This window comes from Rattus norvegicus, chromosome 7 (assembly GCF_021556685.1).
Source record: "Rattus norvegicus strain SHRSP/BbbUtx chromosome 7, alternate assembly SHRSP_T2T, whole genome shotgun sequence".
Taxonomy (NCBI): Eukaryota; Metazoa; Chordata; class Mammalia; order Rodentia; family Muridae; genus Rattus; species Rattus norvegicus.
In genome coordinates, this window is record NC_141540.1 from 142,375,293 (window position 1) to 142,399,439 (window position 24,147).

At 41.9% G+C, this 24,147-nt stretch overlaps 1 pseudogene across 1 annotated transcript; it reads left to right on the forward strand.

Moving 5' to 3' along the window:
- Positions 1-10,020: 10,020 nt before the first annotated feature.
- On the forward strand, positions 10,021-13,782 carry Krt6a-ps1 (keratin 6A, pseudogene 1; annotated as a pseudogene). Its single transcript, XR_015624423.1, has 9 exons — positions 10,021-10,617; positions 11,290-11,504; positions 11,742-11,802; positions 11,958-12,053; positions 12,185-12,349; positions 12,755-12,880; positions 13,019-13,239; positions 13,406-13,437; positions 13,549-13,782. The product of XR_015624423.1 is annotated as a keratin 6A, pseudogene 1 (transcript).
- Positions 13,783-24,147: the final 10,365 nt, after the last annotated feature.

Here is a 24,147-nt window from a genome sequence, read left to right on the forward strand (position 1 = left end):
GAATCTGAGCTTCCTGTGGTGGTAGATATCAAAAGTAACCACAAACCCTCACTAGCCGGCATCAACGAGCCATATGGCCTTTAGCAGGGTAATTCATAAAACAAACTAAACACCTTTTATCAATTCCAATACCAATAAGCAATACATCAAACCAGGACTTTTGCCCAAAATATCTCAATCTGTTAAGCTCTCTACCCGGAGCCACAGATTTTTCTTTAACCTTAATAACTTCTATAATATATGCCTGCATTCACTCTCCCTGGTGTTACAGACATTGATCACAACTCTCTACTTGGAGGTAGTGACTAATTTTTCCCTATCTAAGTTCTGAACCGTGGATGAAAATCCCCACCTGATTCAGGTAATCTCTTTACTCTCTTCTTTCTAAAAACAAACTCAATCACCTTTTAATAATACCTGTAATTAAGAAGTAGCTTGTCTAACTAGGATTTCAACCCAAAATTCCCGTGGAGCCCACGTTAAAAAGAATATGAGAATCCTGAAAGTCTTTCTAAACAACCTTCTTTAAAAAGCAGCTTTTAATCTCTGACTCTCTGATCTGTCATTATTTATCACACTGCAGGGGACCTACAGCCTGCCAGCCCGGGTGGTTCCCCTTTCTTTGTTTGAATTCCCTCAATTAAGATATCACATGACTTAACATGGCGCCAGCCTCCTCTTACTTAGAAAATAAAAACTTTCTCTCAACTGGTAGGATTACTAGTGGATTCTTGCCCATCACTTTGACTCACCATCTGTTGTTGTAAAAATATATACATAATCAAAGTATTGTTGTCTTTTGCCCTGCTAGGTCCGCGCTGCGGAGCCCAAAGATATGTGCTAGATATCTTGGCGGAAACACATCCCAGCCGCACGCTTTACTACACTCAAACCCTCACATAAAAGAACACACAACACAATAATCTTTGACCCCATTGATAAGATATAATTGCCCACTTAAACATACAAAGCCCAGTATCATCCATCCCTTAAGAACATTGATAACAACATGCAAATACACAGATCAGAATCTTAATATCACCTGCCATGGCTTCTCCATAAGTTCTTTTTATAAACTATACATGTTTGCTTTTTGGATGTTTGCCATTAATTTCACCCAAGTAGTTACTACAAGTTCATTGCCCATCTTCACTGATCACCCATAATGACATAATCTCAGCATTTGTAAAATGGCTGCATCTGTTTCTGACAGTTAACGTAGGCTTATTCTACCATTTATAATTAATTTACAAATCGTTTCTATATAGTTCTTCAATTTTTTTACTTTGTTTATCTTTGTTTATTAGCTAAGGAAATCCATTCCATAATACTATCTTCCCTTTCTATAATGAGCCAATAGGAGAATGTGTTGAAGGTAAGATGACCAGAATACAATCAAGCTTAGGATTAATTCTATCCACATATCCGTATTGTAGACTTTCTTCTACCATAGTTAACTCTTTTTCTGCTTCAGCTGTTAGACATCCTGGACTGTTTAAATTTGAATCTCTGCGTAATGTTTGAAAACATTACTTAATTCCTGTGAACTTCATCCAGTTGTAGGTCTTAGCCAATTAATATCTCCCATTAATTTTTGAAAAACCTCAAAAGTTTGAAATTGGTCCCTATAGACCAGTACCATTTGTGGTTGAATTTTTTGTGGATTGACTTTATAACCTAAATAACTAAGTGAATCCATTCTTTGTATTTATTTCTGGAGCAACCTGTAATCTCCAGGGTGGCAGAATTCTTTGTGTCACCTTAAACATATCCCCTTAAACATCTTTGGCAAAGTCGGCCAACAAAACATCATCCATATAATGATAAATGATGGATCAAGGAAATGGCTCACAGATGGTTTCTAATGGTTGTTGCACTATATACTGACATAAAATTGGCCTGTGTAATTTTCTATGGAAATACCTTCCAGTAGAATCTCTTTAGTGGATGGTTATTATTCAGAGTACGTACTGAGGAAGCAAACCTTTCCCCGTCTTCCTCATCCAAGAGAATTGAGAAAAAAACAATCTTTCAGAGCAGTTCTTATTATTTCAGAGCAGGATTTTGGTAACAAAGATGGTAAAGGAAATCCAGGCTGTAAAGAACCCATTGGTTGAATGACCTTATTCATTGCTCTTAAATCCATTCATCATGCTTTATTTACGTGATTTCTTTTTTACAGCAAACGTGGGGGAAATCCTTGGGCTGGTAGACTATCTGTCTGCTCTTGCCCAAGGGCCTGCAATATTTCTTTTGGTGTTATCAGCCACTGCTCTTGCTGGAGAGGCTGATTTGATAACCATTTTAGGGGCAAGGCTGTCGGTATGCTATTTAGCATTTCTTTAATATAAGAAGAATGTAAACTCTCACAATCTGCTATTTCCTCTACATTAGAACTAGAGTTAACCATTATGACTAATCCAAGTAGTTTTTCTCAACCCTACTTGTAGTAACAGTCCTTAAACATTTTTTTTTTTGGTTCTTTTTTTCGGAGCTGGGGACCGAACCCAGGGCCTTGCGCTTCCTAGGCAAGCGCTCTACCACTGAGCTAAATCCCCAGCCCCAATCCTTAAACATTTTAACCTCCCTTTTAGCCCATCACCCACCAGAGGTAGTAGAAAAGAAAGGTTATTAGGATATGTGGGAAGTGGACCTGTTTACAAATTGTTCTTCGGAGCAAATCCTATCTGTGCTGTTAGCAAGTCAGCAGTTCAGCTCACAGGAATCAGAAGCAGCAGCTCGATCCACTTGCAAACACTTCATGTATACACCAGCACCCCAGTTCCGTAGTGTTGGGATAGCAAATAGGAATCAGCAGCAGTGGCATGACCTAGCAGAGATTCCTTGGCTTCATCCAAACCACTGCAAGTCAGCAGGAGGGAACAGGACTAGTAGGGATGTCAGGAGTTCTTTGTTCTGCCTCTGTCAATGAAGCAAAGACCAGTGGAGTGGGGAGACCAAAAACTTGCAAAGTTAGCTATACAGCCCACTCTCACAGTTTGTTGAGTCCTATTTATACTCCCTCCAAGCATCTTGTGTCCTCTAAGACTCTGGCCTCGCCATGTTTCTTGCCTGAGCATGTGAATCTGTCTTAGCAAAACTCCACTTGAGTCTGTATCACCTGACATCCTCCCTCTGTCAATCAACCTGAGTCCTTGGAAGCAGCAAGAGGCTGCCGTCACACCACCAGAAGTGTTTTGTTGTGTGTTTCTTTCTACAGAGTCATGGCAAAAGGAGCTCAACAATGCATGTAAGGTGAAGCAATACGTTCACGTCATTAGCGAAGAATACTTCATCACATGTCCTTTCAGTGCTTTCTACAGCAAAGCATCCTTTGCCTGTGTCTGCTTCAGAAAAACAGCCCTTCGGGTGTTTCCCCAGCAAAACATTATCTGACACAACTGACTTTCCAATGTAACCAGAAGTTCCGCCTCAACTGTGCCCACCATGTCGTCTATACACTGAAATTACTGAAATTATGAATCTTAAGATATGCTCAAGACACTCAGTTAGAGTGAAACTGCCAGAATTTTGTATACTATTGAAAATAGTTATAGCTATTCTGGGTTTTTGTGTCTTTCAGAAGCTAAAAGTTTTCCTCTAAAAATCTGTGAAGGATTGTGTTAGAATTTTCGTGGGGATTGTGTGGGCATAGAATCTATAGATTCTTTTAGGTAGGATGGCCATTTTGACTGTGTTAATCCTACCCACCCACTAGCATAGGAGATGTGTCTGTGTTCTGATATCTCCTTCACATTCTTCAGCATCTTAAAGTTTCTATTCCAGGAGTCTTTCCTGGCTTGGTTAGGAGTTACCCCAAGATATTTCATAATATTTGAGGCTATTGGGAAAGGTGATGTTTCCTTGACTTCTCTCAGTTTTTCATTCGTATATAGGAAGGGTACTGACTTTTGTGAGTTAATCTTATATCCAATTCTTGCTGAAAGTGCCTATCAGCCGTAAGTGTTTCCATGTGGCCTTTTAAGGTCACTCATGTATAGTGTCATACCATCTGCAAGTTAAGAGACTTTGACTTCCTCCTCTCTAATTTATGTCCCCTTGATCTCCCGAAGCTGTCTTATTGGTCTAACTAAGACTTCATGTTCTAGATTGAATAGGTATGGAAAGAGTGGACAGCCTTGTCCTTGTTCCTGATTCTAGTGGAATTGTCCTGAGATTCTATATATTTAATTTGATGTTGGCTATGGGCTTATTGTAAACCACCTTTATTACGTTGAGGAATGTTCCTTGTTAATTTTAGTGAAATATGCACATGCGAGTGTAGTAATAGTGGGGCCCTATGTGGGCACTGGGAACTGAACGTCTGCTCTGCAAGAGCAGTGCTTTTTATTGACCACTGACCCATCTCTGTAAGTCGTACTTTTTAAAATAAATGTCTCTACATCTTTTAACCAGGGAATTAGGGTCACTTTAAAGACATATTTACTCATACCGATGGTTTGATGTTATTTTCCTGACTGACCTATTAGGATTTGTTCTTCTTTAAAACTCTTTATTCATTTTGAGGCAATGCTTATTTACTGAGTTGGACATGTTTGATTCTTTCCTTTTTCTCATTTGTTCAAGCTTCTGCTTGGTGATTTTTTTTTTTTATCTTCTAAGATTTTGTGTTTCTGGTTGCCTTACTTCTATTTTGTATGATCCGTTGAAGTGTCCTCTTGGATATTAACTTATAGGTTATAAACTGAATTAAGCTGTCTTTATTTCTCTACCAGTGAAAGCTAACTTTTATGGCTATACTGACCGTAGTGGGCAGGTACTTATTTTCAGGGCTTTCAATATAATATTCTAGTCAGGCATGGTGGCACACACCCTAAAATTCCAACACTTGGGATGTGGACGCAGGAGGTTCAGGATCCTGTTCAAGGATGTCACCTGTTACACAGGAATTTCCAGATCAGCCTGGGATTCACTGATAACCTACTTCAACAAATATATATATATACACACACATATATAAACATTAAAATGCATATATGCATATATAAAATATGAATGTATATACATATGAAAGAAAACACACATGTGTGCATATATGGGTGTATAAATATGATGTTTTTCAGGATTTTAGAGTCTTGGGGGCCTGGGGGGTTGTTTTGTTTTTTAACAGTTTTTAAATTTATTTGCGTTTTACTTGTTCACTTTATATCCCACTCACTGCCCCACTTCTGATAGCCCCCTCCCACAATCCTTCCCCTATCAGCCCATTCCTTTCTCCTCTGAGGAGGTGAGGATACAGTGGTTACCCCCTTAACCTGGCACTTCAAGTCTCTGCAAGGCTAGGCACTTCCACTCCCACTGAGGCCAGACAAGGCAGCCCAGCTAGAACACATCACACATATAGACAATGGTTTTTGAGATAGCTCCTGTTCCAGTTGTTCAGGACCCACATGAAAACCAAGCTATACATCTGCTGCATGTCTTCAGGGAGGCCTAGGGTCCAGCCCTTCTGTGCTCTTTATTTGGTGGTTCCATGTCTGAGAGCCCTAAGGGTTCAGGTTAGTTGGCTCTGTTGGTCTTCCTGTGGAGTTTCTATCCCTTTTGGGGCCTGCAATCCTTCCTCCTTTTCTTCTTCCATAAGAGTCACCAGGTTCCATCCACTGTTTGTCTGTGATGTGCCATCACCAGGCTGAGCAGTTACCAGTTTCCCTGTGGGAGTTCACATTCATGGAGAGCATCTGTTCAATGTGGTGTGGCGCCATAATCCATGTTAATCTCTAGGATTTTTTGACCATGGGAGGCATGCAGCCCTGCTCTCAGCACCCTGAGAGGCAGGACGTTGCCTGCTGTGTTGTGTAACCAGGGCTCTCAGTATCTTAGCAATTAGGCTTCGGTCCATTCCAAGTGGCCAATGCTGCATATTTGGCAGTGTAGAGCAACACCCAGCAGAGCCCAGGCTGGGATATTAGCCTGCCTGTTTGTAGCTCACGGGCATTGATTGAATGGATTCAGGGGGCATAGCTGTATTTTAGCTCATGCCTTAACTCCTGAAAACACCCCCCCCCCAAATTATTTGTGCCAAACCAGCATGTTTTCCAATCCTTGCCAGAACCCTGCAAGGCTTGAGGAAAGGTCAACATTGTTATGGAACCATTTCTCCTTGCCTCCCTAGCCTTAAATGGGCAGTGTGCTTTTCTTTTTAAATCCGGGAATCTAAAAATCAACTTGTTACAATTAAGTTTTTGCCACATGTTGGGTCACCAATATGACATTGTAAATGCTTAATCTCAGTCGTGGGTTTCTGTCCAGCCTTCGATCATGCAGTTCCCAGATAAAAGACGCACAACATTTGTACTCATAATAGGCCTTTAATGCACTATAATTGGGAAGATATCTCTCCCCTAAACTATTAAAATCTACTTCCCCACCAATAACCCCAAGTTATAACTTGCCATGTTCGCTCTGGGCTGATCTTAATGCCGATTGGCCCTACTAGTCATGATTTCAGGACTAAGTTACCCCATACCATCTTCTCCCCTCCCCACCTTCTCTCCAGTGATCCTCCTCACACCCCAAGCCCAGGAAACTAAACCCCACTTACTTTTCCTGTGTCCGGCTATAGGCTGTTGGCATCTTTATTCAATCAATACTTTTAAAGAACAAGGTCACATAACATCACTTGGTATATGTGCAAATCCTCTTGTTCCCGAGAGCCAGCAGGCCCTGGGGGCAAGTATTTAGCTTACAATATATGATATTTTCATATATCCACCCATATATGTATACACATATACATGTATACATGTATACAAATATGCACATACACACATATGCATTTATACAGGTGTACACTTGCACACATATCAAGTGGAAATTTTTGGTTTCTTTGGAGACTCCGTTGTGTCATGATTTTTGGAAACTGTCTTAGGAGAGGATGATTTTTGCCAAAGCAGACACATGAGAAGCTGTTTTACTGAGGTGAGATGTGTTTTGTTTTGTTTTATTTTGCGTGGTAAAAGGGCATGTGATGTTTTTCTAGAGTGGACGCTTGAAGAACACATCATGTTAGGAAAAGGCATAAATAAATATAATCCAACGGGCAGTTGACGGAACTGTGTGGTGTTGGTTCTCCTTGCCACTTTTTGTTGACCGTCTTTTTTCAGGACTTCATAGAGAGAAAATGCACCAAAGATCTTCTGGTGGTGTTCCAGCAGCTCCTTGGTTCTTCTGCTGACTGTGGCCTAATGGCAGAGCCTTGCAGTATCTTCTGGACTGAAATGTAGTTGCTGATTCGTGAATGGTGTTTGTGAGTGGGCCGAGCTACCACTGCTGATTTGTGTGAGTTGAACTGCTGATGTCCTGACAATGCAGATAGGATTTGCTTGAAAGAACTATTCCTAAACAGGTCCACCTATGCCTTTGTCCCATTAATCTTTCCTTTCCCCATCCTCTGGAGAGTGGTGGGCTAGAAGGGATGTTAAAGTCTTTAAGTGCCCTTATTTCAGTGGTTTTGACAAATATAAACCCATAAGGCCCTGATGGTTTTTGAGCAGAACTGTGCTAGATTTTCACAGAAGACCTAGCACCAATACTCCTAAAATCATTCCACAAAATACAAAAGCAGAAACATTGCCTAATTCATGTACTAGGCCAAAGTAACTCTGACACCCAAGCCACATAAAACCCAACAAAGAAAGAGAATTAAAGACCAATTTCCCTTATGAACATAGATGGAAAATTTATTAATAAAATACTTGAAAACAAATTCCAAGACCACACCAAAAACATGGATGGATGCATCTTGATCAAGTACACTACACCACTGACATGAGGGGGATGGATCAACATATGTAAATCAATTAACTGAATCCACCATATAGACAAATTGAGAGATAAAAACCACAGAGTCTTCTAATCGGAGGCAGAAAAGACAAAATAATACATCCTTCAAGATGAAAGCCCTGGTGTATTATGAATACAAGGAACTTACCTGAACTTAACAAAGGTGTTTTTTTTTTTATTTAGACCCATAGACAACATCAACTTGAATGTATAGAATCTCAGGGCAATTCCACTAAAATCAGAAACAAGACAAGGCTGTACACTCCCTCTATACCTATCAGAACTTGAAGTCTTAGTTATAGCAATAAAACAACTGAAGTGGGTCATGGGACACAAGCTGGAAAGGAAGAAGTCAAAGTATCTTTATTTGCAGAATGTATGACAATATACATGAGTGACCCTAAAAAGTCCCCTTGGAAACACCTATGGCTGATGGACACCTTCAGCAAGTATTGGATACAAGATTACCTCACAAATCAGTACCCTTCCTATACACAAATGAAAAACTGACTGAGAGAGAAGTCAAGGAAACAACACCTTTCAAAATAGCCTCAAATAACATAAAATATCTTGGGAGTAACTCTAACTAAGCAAAGAATAGAAATTTTCCAAGGCTGAAGAAAGAAAGTGGAGAAGATATCAAACGATGAAAGATCTTCCATGCACATGGGTGGGTAGGAGTAACACAGTAAAAATGGCCACCCTACCAAAAGCTCTGTACAGATTCAAAGTTACCAAAGTTTCAACACGCTTCTTCACAGAATTTGAGAGGAAAACTTTTAGCTTCATACAGAACATAAGAAGCCCAGGATAGCTATAACTATTCTCAATAATAAAAGAAAAGCCGACAGTACCACCATTCATGAAAGGCTTAAGTATATCGTAAGATTCACGATTTAAGTAATGATGGTTTACAGAGGATGTGGTAGACAGTGATTGCTGAAAACAAAAGCAGGGGCAATTAAGTGGAAAAGCAGCAGCCAAAGCATTAAGGACGGTTAATCTGGATTCCGTATCACAGTTACTAGCAGAGGGGACAGAGAGACGGTAAAGAGCACTGTCTGCCCTTCCAGAGGACCTGGGTTCAATTCCCAGTTCCCACATGATGGCTCAGAGCTCACAACCTTCTGGTAACTCCAGCTCTAGGAGAATCTGGCTTTTTGGCCTCTAATGGAACCAGGCATATAAATGGTTTGCATTATTCATGCAGACAAAAGAAACATTCACATTTTGAAGTTACTGGAATAAAAAAAACGATTATAGGGGAATTAAAAATTCTGTTAGGCTACTTAATATCTGATATATAAATAAAACAAAAATGAAAAGTATTTACTAATTCACACAATCAAAATAGTAAAATGAATGATGCTAACTAGGGTATTGGAAAATCAACCATTTCTGTTTTTTTTTTAATGTATAGGAGTATTTTCATGAAAGTAAGTATGTGTAACACAGCTGTGGTGCCATTAGAGATTAGAAACAGACACGGGGTTCCATGGAACTGGAGTTATGGATGGTTGCAACTCACCATGTGGGTGTTGGAAACTAAACTCAGGTCTTCTACAAGAGCAACAAGTGCTATTCACCAGTGAGCCACCTTGAACGTTTAAAGCCCTTTGAACAATTTTTAAGGTAACTGAATATATATGCAAATATTTTAAGACATAAGATCATTTCTACATATGTATAACAAAGCCTAGTTTTAGATGTAATATTGAATTATATACTGGAGGAATTACATGATTTCTGAGATCTGCTTTCAGATATTCTCCACCCCCACAGTGACACACTGCCTCCAACAAGGCTACACCTTCTAATAGCGCCACTCTCTGGGTCAAGCATATACAAACCATCACATCAGCTATGGTCTTTCTGTTAGCATAAGATGACAGTTGTCTCCAGCATCTTCTTGGGAGAGAAGAGCAGGCAGGCAGAAAACAGAGCTGGCAGGACATTCAACAGAACATGCAAAACTTTTCTTAGAGTTGGTGACTAACTCTGAGACATAGTGAATAAAGAACTGATTTACTGCACTCAGATCAGGTCAACACTAGACACAGATGCATTGTCCTTGACTAAAGGAAGCCAAAACTGCAACCTGAATGTTTCATAACATTTTCAAATAATGTAGGTGTTCTCATTGCCCTGTCCTTCCCACTCAGCAACCTCACCTCAGGACCCAGCTCAGACCATGTGTACCATATATAAGCCGCTGCCCGGAGCTCAGCACACTCACCTCCTCAGCTCTGCCCTGCCTCTCTCCACTTCTCCTCTACTGCCTCTCATCTCATAGAACCATGTCTACCAAAACCGTCATCCGGAGTCAAACCAGCCACCGTGGCTTCAGTGCGGGCTCAGCCAGACTGCCTGGGCTCACCCGCTCTGGCTTCAGCAGTGTGTCTGTGTGCCGCTCCAGGGGCAGCGGTGGCTCCCGTGCAGTGTGTGGAGGAGCTGGCTTTGGCAGCAGGAGTCTCTGTGGAGTGGGCAGCTCCCAGAGGATGTCTGTCGGAGGTGGCAGCTGTGGCATTGGAGGAGGCTATGGCGGCCGATTCGGAGGAAGCTTCAGCTATGGATTAGGAGCTGGAGGTAGCCTTGGCTTTGGTGCTGGAGCTGGCTTTGGTGGTGGCTATGGGGGAGCCGGCTTCCCAGTTTGCCCACCTGGAGGCATCCAAGAGGTCACCATCAACCAGAGCCTCCTCGCACCCATGAACCTGCAAATTGACTCCACCATCCAGCGGGTCAGGACTGAGGAGAGGGAGCAGATCAAGACCCTCAACAACAAGTTTGCCTCCTTCATCGACAAGGTGAGACTGGGTGCTTCCTAGAGCAGCCTGTGTGTCTGCACTGAATGCTGAACGGAGGTGGAGGGAAGAGGCTTCAGGCTTGGCTCAGATATTGCCTTGGTTTCCAGTTGATTCTTAATCTTGGTTTTGTGGTCCTCTTCAGTTAGATGGGCATCTGGAAATCAGGGTCAGAGTTCCTCTCCTCCAGAGGTTGTCCTATAAAGGTGTGCAAGCCCGGTGGAATGAGATGACATGAGGTTTCACACAACAGTAGATTGTAGTGAGATGGAAGTGTGTGTGTGTATTTACCTTTGTATATATGTGTATCTGTGTATCTATATATCATATATCTATTTATCTGTCCATCCATCTATGCCTCTATACCTCTATCATCAATGTATCTATATACCTATAATCATCTATCTATATATATCTATATAGTGCAGTTGAGAGTCATGCCCACCTCACTAAACTGAATCACACTCGCATGAGCCACTGCTAGGCTTCCAGTGCCCTGCATGAGTGCTCACATTCTGTAGAGGGGTAGTGTTGGGAGCTTCACTCTGGATGTCCCTCTCAGGTCCAGGGTCAGGTACAACACAGAATGGGTTTAGGCAGAGAGCGGGAGAGGGGAACCAAACCAGTGTTGGGTCCTAGAAGGCTGACACGCAAACTTCTCCCCCATACATTTGACCCTTTCAAGCACAGTTCCTGGAGCAGCAGAACAAGGTTCTGTACACTAAGTGGGCCCTGCTGCAGGACCTGGGCTCTGATGTCATAAGTCCAGTACTGGAGGCTCTGTTCGCCTATTATGTCGACTTCCTTTTCTGAGAATTTAGGTGGACTTGTTGGGCAGAAGGGCCCCTTGGACTCAGAGTTGAGGAGCATGAAGAACAGGGTGGAGGACTACAAGAGCAAGTGAGTTACACAGAAGGAATAATCCAGTTTCTTAAACTATAAAAACAGAAGCACAACGATAAGCATGGACTCCCTGAATTAAGAAAGCGTGGGCACAGAGATGAAAATGACAACTAATTGGCAAAGAGATAAAGGCTAGGACAAAGGAAAAACATATCCAGGTGGCATCTGGGTCAGAGGCCACCATTGATGCCATCCACCAACTGACTCCAATGTAGTGGCCACTTCCTCTTGTAGGTATGAGGATGAAATCAATAGGCGCACAGCAGCAGAGAATAAATTCATGACCCTGAAGAAGGTGAGCTCACCAATCACAGGGAGGGGTTTCTCTGCAAAGGTCAGACATGGCTTTGCCTGTCCATGCCATTCCAGAGAAATGGTTGTCATGAGACAGAGGTGAATGATCTGGGCAAGAGAGCTCACCAGATTCTGTGTTGTTGACGGTTTCTTCAGGATGTAGATGCTGCCTTTATGAGCAACGTTGAACTGCAAGCCAAGGCAGACAGTCTGACAGATGAGATTGACTTCCTGACAGCAGTCTTTGAGGCAGTAAGCGCTCCTCTCCTCAATTTCTCCTTCTCTACCCTCTCCACACACCCTTTCTTTTCTCCTGTGCAAAGTGTTGGAAACCTCTGTAGTCCACACAGATAGAGATGACAATAGGTCGTTCCGATCTGCAGGAACTGTCTCAGATGCAAACCCGCATCTCAGACACATCTGTGGTCCTCTCCATGGACAACAACCGCAGCCTGGATCTGGACAGCATCATTGCTGAGGTCAAGGCCCAGTATGAGGAAATTGCAAAGAGAAGTCGGGCTGAGGCTGAGTCCTGGTACCAGACAAAAGTGAGTCCTGGGTTAGAGGCAGATCAGGATGTGTGGGAACCATCCTGGACTCCATAAGTTTCTGCTTTAATATTGGACACCCATGGAAGAGAATCTGGGGTGTTCTCACAGCAAATGTACTATACTTGAGTTATAGAATGATGATAAAGAACACAGAGAAGAACTGAAGTTCCCATTAATGCGTTCAATGCTTTCTCTTTCTCTGCTTGAGCTGTTCTCTGAACACCAGTCCTCAGTAGACACTAGAAAACATTTTCTCTTCCTGAGGGAGCTATGGAGTCTGAGGTCTCCTAAAGCTTCTCTTGAGGAAAAGTCAACTCATCCACGAAAGTGCGTGACACTTAGAGGTGGATTTGCTTCTGCATGTGACAGTCACACAAATGTTCTCTCTTCCATTGACTTCAGTATGAGGAACTGCAGATCACAGCTGGCAGACACGGGGACGACCTGCGCAACACCAAGCAGGAGATCTCTGAGATCAACCGCATGATCCAGAGGCTGAGGTCTGAGATCGACCACGTGAAGAAGCAGGTGGGTACTCAGAGAAATGGAGGGGACGCTGGCCCTGTTGCTGTCCTCTAGCCCTTGCTCACTGGAAACCGATGGGTGTGGCTCAGGCTCTGTAGAGATGCGCTCTCCACGATTGCTTTGGTTGCTGTCTCTGCCCAGATTGCCAAGCTGCAAGCTGCCATTGCCGAGGCTGAGCAGCATGGGGAGATGGCCCTGAAGGATGCCAGGGGCAAGCTGGAAGGGCTGGAGGACGCCCTGCAGAAGGCCAAGCAGGACATGGCCAGGCTGCTGAAGGAGTACCAGGACCTCATGAATGTCAAGCTGGCCCTCGATGTGGAGATCGCCACCTACAGGAGGCTGCTGGATGGGGAGGAGTGCAGGTGGGTAATTATATCCTCCAACTCCTGTGGACAAGATGAGGGATCACGGGCTGTGGCCACAGTGGTTTCTTGGCAAGGAATTCTCTGAACCTTTATCAGATGGAAGGTTTCCATAGAGACTGTAGAGATGCCTCCCTGGTTCTCTCCTGCTGCTTTCTTCTCCTAGGGTGCATGGTTACACTAGACCAGTCAACGTCGGTAAGCATCTTGCTCGCCAGTCCCCGCACACCCCTTTTCCTGCCCTTGTGACTGGCTCAGCTGGTCACACTGTGCTCACCATTTCTGTGGTATCCTCTTCCTCCTTCACAGCTGTGGTGCAGTCTACCATGTCCAATGGCTATGGCAGTGCAGGTGGTGGCAGCAGCAGCGTAGGCCTGGGAGGAGGCAGGTGGCTTCTCCTATGGTGGTAGCCACAGCATTGGAGGCGGCTTCAGTGCTGGCAGTGGCAGAGGCAACAGGGTTGGCCTTGGCTCCTGTAGCAGCCTTTACAACACCAAAACCACCATCAACACATCCTCAGGCAGAAAGAGCTACAGGCAATGAAGTCCCAACCATCAGAGCTTGTCACTCGCCCTGGATACCCTAGCTGTAGAGCCCTGGGCTCAGAGTTCTGTGTACAGGGACTTCTTGCACCCCACCTCTGCTCTCTGCTTGTGTCTGAGGAACCTGCGTCTTCTTGCTCTTCCTTGTGTCTCCATGGGTTCACCTGGCTCAGCTTTTGATAGTCACCCTCTGAGCTCGCATCACACTTCACTGATATTTGGTGCTTCACGTTGCCTTTGGTCTTCAGGCTCCTGCCTCCCTATCCTCTGTCTCTGAGGTGCCTGTGAAAGGGTGTCTCTGTCCTCTCCATTCTGGAAATATTGTCTGGTTCCTTCTCAAGAAATGGGCACCTCCCCAAAGATTAAAACAAAGACAGAAGGGACACCCATTCAGAGCTTGCCCCACATGTGGCCCATACATATACAGCCACCCAATTAGACAAGATGGATGAAGTAAAGAAGTGCAGGCCGACAGGAGCCAGATGTAGAGCTCTCCTGAGAGACACAGCCAGAATACAGCAAATACAGAGGCGAATGCCAGCAGCAAACCACTGAACTGAGAGCAGGACCCCCGTTGAAGGAATCAGAGAAAGAACTGGAAGAGCTTGAAGCGGCTAGAGACCCCATATGAACAACAATGCCAAGCAACCAGAGCTTCCAGGGACTAAGCCACTACCTAAAGACTATACATGGACTGACCCTGGACTCTGACCTCATAAGTAGCAATGAATATCCTAGTAAGAGCACCAGTGGAAGGGGAAGCCCTGGGTCCTGCTAAGACTGAACCCCCAGTGAACGTGATTGTTGGGGGGAGGGCGGCAAAGGGGGGAGGGTGGGGAGGGGAACACCCATAAAGAAGGGGAGGGGGAGGGATTAGGGGTATGTTTGCCCGAAAACCGGGAAAGGGAATAACATTCGAAATGTAAATAAATACTCAAGATAATAAAAAAATAAAATAAAATATAAAAAAAGAGAAATGGGCACCTCCCTTTTAGTTTCCAATGGCCAGAGAAAACCCACCTTTCAATGTCATAAGCCTCCCTGTTAGTAACTATGACAGCACAGTCACAAGTAGAGTCTGTGCTCATGTGATGTAGTCTCTTCTCTTTGCTTTCTGGAAACTGCTAAATAAAGCAAGCTTTCAACATGTGAACCTTTTCCATGTGTGTTTTGCTAGCAAATATTTTTTCGTGGAGAAAGTCTGCAGCTATACAAGGTCTGTTTAGGTATCATTACTGCTCCCTCTCCCAACTACGTATATCTTCATTTGTTCTTACACTATAATTTAAATGTAAGCTCATGTTTTTATTGCATTTGAAAACTTTTACAATTAAAATAGAATTTCATTACTTTCTATCTTATACCCACCGGCACCTCCCAGGTGCCCTCACCTCAAACCCTCCCCTCACCCTCCATTCTGAATTGATGGTCTCTTGGGGAGCCCTTATTTCCTTCATTTTCATTAAATAATTTTTCTTCAAGATCTGATCAACTTGTGAGGTATTAACCCAGCACCATTGGTTACAATTTTTTTCTTTCTTTCTTTTATTTTTTTCCAGTAATTTTCTATTGGATATTTTATTTATTTACATTTCAAATGTTATCTCCTTTTCTGGTTTCCTCTCCACAAACCTCTATCCCGTTCCCCCTCCCCCTGCTTCTATGAAGGTGCTCCCCCACCCACCCACCAACCCACTCCCTCCCACCTCACCACCCTAGCATTCCCCTACACTGGGGCATTCAGCCTTCACAGGACCGAGGGCCTCTCCTCCCATTGATGCCTGACAATGCCATCCTCTGCTACATATGCAGCTGGAGCCATGGCTCCCTCCATGTGTATTCTTCAGTTGGTGGTTTAGTCCCTGGGAGACGTGGAAGGTCTGGTTGATTGATATTGTTGTTCATCCTATGGGATTTCAAACCCCTTCAGTTCCTTCAGTTCTTCCCCTAACTCCTCCATTTGGATCCCTATGCTCAGTTCAATGGTTGGCTTTGAACATCCACATCTGTATTTTTCAGGCTCTGGTAGAGTCTCTCAGGAGAGAGCTATATCAGGCTCCTGTCAGCAAGCACTTCTTGGCATTTACAATAGTGACTGGGTTTGGGGTCTGCATATGGGATGGATCCCCTGGTGTGGCAGTCTCTAGATGGCCTTTCCTTCAGTCTCTGCTACACACTTTGTCCCCACATTTCCTTTAGACAGGAGCAATTCTGGGTTAAACAATTAGAAATGAGTGAGTGGCCCCATCCCCTAATCAGGGGTCTTGCCTAACCTCTGAATCTGGTCTCTACAGGTTCTTCCTCACTTTTGTTGGGTATTTCAGCTAATTTTATCCCTGTTGGGTCCTGGGAGACTCTTGCTTTCCTGGCATCTGGGACTTTCTGGTGGCTACCCCCAGTTCACCATCCCCCATTGCTACACACCTCTTTTAAATTTTCTGACATTGTATATCATCCCCATCTCCTCACATATCTGATCCTGCCCCATTTTCCCCTCCTCTCCTCTCTTCCTCCCAAGTCCCTCCTACTCTCTACTTCCTTTGAGGATATTGTTTCCCCTTCTAAGAAGGACTGAAGCATCCACACTTTTGCCTTCCTTCTTAAGCTTTATATAGTCTGTGAGTTGTATCATGAGTATTCTGAGCTTTTTGCCAAATATCCACTTATCAGTGAGTACATACCATGTGTGTTCTTTTGTGACTGGGTAACCTCAGTCAGGGTGGTATTTTCTAGTTCCATCCATTTGCCTGTGAATTTCATGAAGTCATTGTTCTTAATAGCTGAGTAGTGCTCTATTGTGTACCACATTTTCTGTATCCATTCCTCTGTTGAGGGACATATGAGTTATTTCAGCTTCTGGTTATTAAAAATAAGGCTGCTGTGAACATAGTGGAGCACGTGTCTTTGTTATATGTTGGGGCATCTTTTGGGTATATGTGCAAGAGAGGTATAGCTGGTTCCTCAGGTAGTGCCATGTCCAATTTTCTGAGGAACCACCAGACTGATTTCTAGAGTAGTTGTACCAGCTTGCAATCCCTCCAATATTGGAGGAGTGTTCCTCTTTCTCCACATCCTTGCCAGCATCTGCTGTCACCTGAGTTTTTTATCTTAGTCATTCTGACTGGTGTGAGGTGGAATCTCAGAGTTGTTTTGATTTGCATCTCCCTGATAACTAAGGATGTTGAATATTTCTTTAGGTCCTTCTCGGCTATTCCATATTCCTTAGTTGGGTATTCTTTGTTTAACTCGGTACCCCATTTTTAATGGGTTATTTGGTTCTCTAGAATCTACCTTCTTGAGTTTTTGTATATATTTGATATTAGTCTTCTATTAGATGTAGGATTGGTAAAGATATTTTCCCAATCTGTTGGTTGCCATTTTGTCCTATTGACAGTGTCCTTTGCCTTACAGAAGCTTTGCAATTTTATGAGCTCCCATTTGTCAATTGCTGATCTTAGAGTGTAAGCCATTGGTGTTCTGTTCAGGAAATATTCCCCTGTGATCATGTGTTCAAGTTTCTTCCCCATTTTATCTACTATTAGATTCAGTGTATCTGGTTATGTGTGAAGGTCCTTGATCAACTTGGACTTGAGCTTTGTACAAGGAAATAAGAATGGATTGATTCACATTCTTCTACATGCTGACCACCAATTGAACCAGCACCATTTGTTGAAAATGTCTTTTTTCCACTGGATGGTTTTAGCTCCTTTGTCAAAAATCAAGTGACCATAGGTGTGTGGGTTCATTTCTGGGTTTTCATTTCTATTCCATCTATCTACCTGCCTGTCTCTGTAGCAATACCATGCAGTTTTTATCACAATTGCTCTGAAATACAACTTGAGGTCAGGGATTGTGATTCCCCTCGAAGTTCTTTTATTTTTGAGAATAGTTTTTGCTACCCTGGGTTTTTGGTTATTCCAAATGAATTTGCAAATTGCTCTTTCTAACTCTGTGAAGAACTGAGTTGGAATTTTGATGGTAATTGCATTGAATCTGTTGATTGCTTTTGGCAGGATGATCATTTTTACTATATTAACACTGCCAATCCATGAGCATGGAAGATCTTTCCATCTTTTGAGATTTTCTATTTCTTTGAGAGACTTGAAGTTATTGTCATACAGATCTTTCACTCGCTTGGTTAGAGTCATACCACAGTATTTTATATTATTTGTGACTATTGTAAAGGGTGTCATTTCCTTATTTTCTTTTTCAGCCTGTTTATCCTTTGAGTAGAGGAAGGCTACTGATTTGTTTGAGTTAATTTTATATCCAGCCACTTTGCTGAAGTTGTTTATCAGCTGTAGGAGTTCTCTGGTAGAATTTTTGAGGTCACTTAAGTATACTATCATATCATCTGCAAATAGTGATATTTTGACTTCTTCCTTTCCCATTTGTATCCCTTTGACCTCCTTTTGTTGTTGAATTGTTCTGGCTAGGACTTCAAGTGCTATATTTAATAGATAGGGAGAGAGTGAGCTGCCTTGTCTAGTCCCTGATTTTAGTGGTCTAGTTCTTTGATTACTTCAAGTTTCTCTCCATTTAGTTTGATATTGGATACTGGTTTGCTGTATACTGCTTCTACTATGTTTAGGTATGGGCCTTGATTTTTTTTTTTATCTTTCTAAGCTTTTAACATGAAGGGTTGTTGAATTTTGTCAAATGCTTTCTCAGCACCTAATGGGATGATCATGTGGTTTTTTTCTTTGAGTTTGTTCATATGGTGGATTATGTTGATGCATTTCCATATATTGAACCATCCCTGCAATCCTGGGATGAAGCCTACTTGATCTTGGTGAATGATCATTTTAATGTGTTCTCGGCTTTGGTTTGTGAGAATTTTATTGAGTATTTTTGCCTCGATATTCATAAGGGAAATTGGTCTGAAATTCTCTTTCTTGGGTCTTTGTGTGGTTTAGGTATAAGTGTAATTGTGACTTTGTAGAACAAATTAGGTAGTGTTCTTTCTGTTTCTATTTTGGGGAATAATTTGAAGAGTATTGGTATTAGGTCTTCTTTGAAGGTCTGATAGAATTGTGCACTAAAACCATCTGGTCCTGGGCTTTTTTTGATTGGGAGACTTTTTAAATGACTGCTTCTATTACCTTAGGGGTTATGGGATTCTTTGGATAGTTTATCTGATCCTGATTTAACTTTGGTACCTGGTATCTGTCTAGAAAATTGTTCATTTCATCTAGATTTCCCAGTTTTTTGAGTATAGGAGTTTGTAGTAGGATCTGATGATATTTTGAATCTCTTCAGTTTCTATTGTTTTGTCTCCCTTATCATTTCTGATGTTGTTAATTTGAATACTGTCTCTGTGTCCTCTGGTTATTCTGACCAAGGGTTTATCTATCTTGTTGATTTTCTCAAAAAAAAAAAAAAAACAGCTTTTGGTTTTGTTGATTTGTTGTATTTGTTTCTACTTGGTTGATTTCAGCCCTGAGTTTGATTATTTCCTGCCATCCACTCCTCTTGAGTGTATTTGCTTCTTTTTGTTCTAGAGCTTTCAGATGTGTTGTCAAGCTGCTAATGTATGATCTCTTCAATTTCTTTATGGAAGCACTCAGAGCTATGAGTTTTTCTCTTAGCACTGCTTTCCTTGTGTCCCATAAGTTTGGGTGTGCTGTGCCTTCATTTTCATTAAATTCTAAAATGTCTTTAATTTCTTTATTTCTTTCTTTACCAAGTTATCATTGAGTAGAGCATTGTTCAGCTTCCATGTGGATGCGAGCTTTCTGTTGTTTTCGTTGTTATTGAAAAAACAGCCCTAGTCTGTGGTGATCTGATAGGACACATGGGATTATTTCAATCTTCTTGTTATCTGTTGAGGCCTGTTTTGTGACCAATTATATGGTCAATTTTGGTGAAGGTACCATGCATGAAGTGCTGAGAAGAAAGTATATTCTTTTGTTTTAGGATGTTCTATAGATATCTGCTAAATCTACTTGTTCATAGCTTCTGTTAGTTTCACTGTGTTTCTATTTAGTTTCTGTTTCCATGATCTTCCCACTGATGAAAGTGGGAGTTGAAGTCTTCTACTATTATTGTGTGAGGTGCAATGTGGGCTTTGAGCTTCAGTAAGGTTTCTTTTATGAATGTGGGTTTCATTTATGCATTTGGAGCATAAATGTTCAGAATTAAGAGTTCATCTTGGTAGATTTTTCCTTTGATTGATGTGTCCTTAATTATCTTTTTATGTTAATTTTTGGTTAAAAGTCGATTATATTTGATATTAGAATGGCTACTCCAGCTTGTTTCTTGGAATCATTTGTTGAAAAAATTTCAAAGATAGTGTCTGCCTTTGTCACTAGATAATTTGCCTGCATGCTGGGTCCTGTTTATATATTGTCTGTTAGTCTGTCTTTTTATTGGGGATTGAGTCCATTGATGTTAAGAGATATTAAGGACCAGTGATTGTTGCTTTTCTTTATTCACACTTCAAATGTTATTCCCGTTCTAGGTTTTCCCCTCCGGAAACCCCCTATCCCATCCCCCATTCCCCTGTTTCTGTGAGGGTGCTCCCCCATGCACCCCCACTCCCTCCCTTGTTGAAGATATTTACTGTCCCTTTGAGTGGAGGATCTTCACTCTCTTCTATTCTTACTAAGCTTAGGTTTGGTTTTCTCATTATGTCTTCGATTTCCTGAATGTTTTGGGTTGGGAGCTTTTTGCATATTGCATTTTCTTTGTTGTGTCAATGTTTTCTATGATATCTTCTGCACCTGAGATTCTTCTATCTCTTGTATTCTGTTGGTGATGTTCACGTCTATGACTCCTGATCTCTTTCCTAGGTTTTCTATCTCCAGGGTTGTCTCTCTTTGTGATTTCTTTATTGTTTATATTTCCATTTTTAGATCCTGGATGCTTTTGTTCAATTCCTTCACCTGTTCGGTTGTGCTTTCCTGTATTTCTTTAAGGGATTTACGTGTTTCTTCTTTAAAGGCTTCTATCTGTTTACCCGTGTTCTCCTGTATTATTTTAAGGGAGTTATTTATGTCCTTCTTAAAGTCCTCTATCATCATCATGAGATGTGATCTTAAATCAAAATCTTGCTTTTCTGGGATGTTGGGGTATCCAGGTCTTGCAATAGTACAAAACTCGGTTCTGATGATGCCAAGTAGCCTTGGTTTCTGTTGCTTAGTTTCTTGTATTTGCCTCTTGCCATCTGGTTATCTCTGGTGTTAGCTGGTCTTGCTGCCTCTGGCTGGAGCTTGTCCTTCCTGTGAGCCTGTAAGCCTGTGATCTTAAGGGTGTCAGCACTCCTGGGAGACCAGCTCTCTCCAGGCAGGATTTGGGTATGGAGAGCTGTGGCACAGGCTTATTTCCCATAAAAATTTTTAATGTATAGATTTCCCATGTGTTTCTCTGCCTTTCTTTAGATATTGTCAACAAATGTCAGTTCAGCATTCCTTCCCACATTTATTGCCTTCCTGTCAGTGAGAACTAGAATCTGTAGCTGTTAGTGTCCACCCAGTACTAACAGCCCTTGTAAGGAATTAGTGGTGAGGCACCACTGATGTAATCATCAGCAGATCACGGTACTCAGCCAAAGCATTCAGACAGAGAAATATATTCTTGAACAGTTCTAGCAAGGGCCTTTGACATGAGAATATGGTGTTTGTTATAGAATTACAGTTGCCTTCATGACCAAGAAACTTGCTTGACAACCAGTATCAATAGAGTAAACATTCCTTTCTCCTGAACTCAAACTGCATTTCTGAAACTGTGTCTCAAAGAAACAGCCCAAACACAACAGTTTATTCAAAAATGCCTATGCATACCACTTGTAACATCTACAACTGGGAAATACTGGAGACACTGAAAATTGAGGAACTCAAGATTCATTCAAAACCTGAAATTCTTATTGTGGGACGTGTAATGGCTTTAGGAGAATATTCCTCCATTCTCATACCTTTATTCCCCTCATGAATATTCAAAGAATTTGGGTTTCTATGTCACTGGGCAGGCATTATGATTTCATCTCTGTGTGTCTTTCCTGGTATACTGGTGGGTTTTGTGCATCAACTTGACACACACTAGAGTCATTTGAGAGAAAAGGGACTCCTTTGAGGAAATGTCTTCATGAGGTCCAGCTGCAAGGCAGTTTCTCAATTAGTGATCAATAAGAAAGGGCCTAGCTTATTGTGGGTGGTGTCTTTTCTGAGCTGGTAGTTCTGGGTTCTACAAAAAGTAGGCTAAGCAAGCCATAGGGAGCAAGCCAATAAGCAGCATCCATCCATGGCCTCTGCATCAGCTCCTGCCTCCAGGATCCTGCCCTGTTTGAGTTCCTGTCCTGACTTCTTTCAATAGTATTATAGTACAGAAGTATAAGACAGATGAACTCCTTCTCCACTTTTTTTTATGGTCATGGTATTTTGGTGCAGCAATTGAAATTCCAACTAATAGAATAATCCCAACTAGATAGAAGTTGGTACCAATGTAGTAGGGTATTGCTGTGACATAACTGACCATGTTTGGAGAGGATTGTAAAAAGACTTTGGAACTTTGATCTAGAAAAGCCAGTGAGGATTGAGACTTCTGTGAGAAGTTCTTTAGGAACTTTGGAGATTAGAATTTGAGAGCAGGCTCCTTCTTCCTCCCCCTTTCTCCCTTCTTCCTCTTCTCTCCCCTGCTTCTCCCCAATTAACCCCTTTTCATGGGAAAAGGGAAAGAATTTTGAGAGCAGTGCAGAACACGGTTGGTCACCTTGTGACATTTCAGAGGGAAGATTAAAGACTCTATCCAGGCCATTTTCTATTTTGATTTAAGATTCTGTAGTTCTGGTCAGGAAACTACATACTCCTCAAAGGAAAATGTACTAGAAGGATATTGCAATTTTTAACATCTATACACCAAACATAAAGGCACCCAGGTTAGTTAAAGAAACATTATTATAACTTAAGCCATGTATATCCGCACTGTTAGTGGGAAACTTCATTACCTGACTCTCACCAACAGAGAGGCCATCCAAACAAAAGCTAAAGTGAAAAGTGCCGGAGCTGACTAATGTTATAAATCAAATGAACCTAACAGATGTTTATAAAACATTTTACCTGAACACAAAAGAATATAATTTTCTAGGAACCTCATGTAACTTTCTCCAAAACTGACAACTTATTGGATACAAAGCAAACTGTTTCAGAAACAATAGAAAGCTTACAAACTCATTGGGAAATAAGTCACCATTAGGAATTAAAAAATGGTTATGAAAGAAATTTAAAACTTTCTAGAACTGAATGAAAGTGAATACACAATATACTCAAACTTGTGGGGCACATTGAAGGCAAGTGAATAGAACAAAGTGCTTATATAATAAAATTGGAGAGATCTCATAACAATACACCTCAGCACTCTAAAACAGAAAGAAGAAATCACACCAAAAGAAGCACCAAATGAGAAAAGATGTTTTTATTATCTATACATCTGATAGAGTGCTAGTATCCAAAAATGTAGAGAGCTCAAGAAATTACACATTAAGAAAACAAATAAACCAATTTTAAAAATGTATATAGAGGTTGCCCTAGTGCAGACACAGAAGCCAACCAGGTCACCTACCTCATAGTGTGTGCATGGGAGGTGGGTACCAATGTGATGCACAAATATGTGATGGAGAGATCAGAAAAATAGAAAGGCAGAGCAGGATGTGCACTGTGGAGAGAGGTAGAACTGGAGACAAGACAGTGGTGAGGACCAGGCTGATGTGAGTGACCTATGCTTACACCAATTGTCATATCTGTGTTCAAGGTCCTATTGCAGCTGTATGTTGTGTTCATAGTCTGTGCTTTCACCAGATACCATGTGGAAGTCCATGATCCATGCTCCTGGTGGTTGTGAAGAACAAGGAGGGTACTTTTGCTGTGATATACATGAGTGCAGGTGTTGTGGTTTGCCCTGAAGTTATCTGTATTTTGATGCTAATTCCACTGCCCCAAGGACAGCTGCCTAGTCAAGGACTCAGAACTCAGGTGACTTCACCAGAACCACCATCCCATTGAATGTGTAAAGTAGAGGTGAGGGGCAGGTACAGGATAGAAGGAGGCCTGTCATTGGAGGAGAAGGAAGGATGGGCAGGAGAGAAGTTTGAAGGAAGAGAAGAGAGGAGGAGAGAGGAGAGGGAGAGAGGGGCTGAGAAGCCTTGGCAGGACAAGATGGCAGGTGATGTTAAGATTCTGCTCTGTTTATTTACAGGTTGTTATTAATGTTCTCAAGGGAAGGATAGTACTGGGCTTTGTATGTTTAAGTGGGCAATTATATCTTACCAATTGGGTCAAAGATTATTGTGTTGTGTGTTCTTTTATGTGAGGGTTTGAGTGTAGGAAAGTGTGCGACTGGGATGTGTTTCCGCCAAGATATCTAGCAGATATCT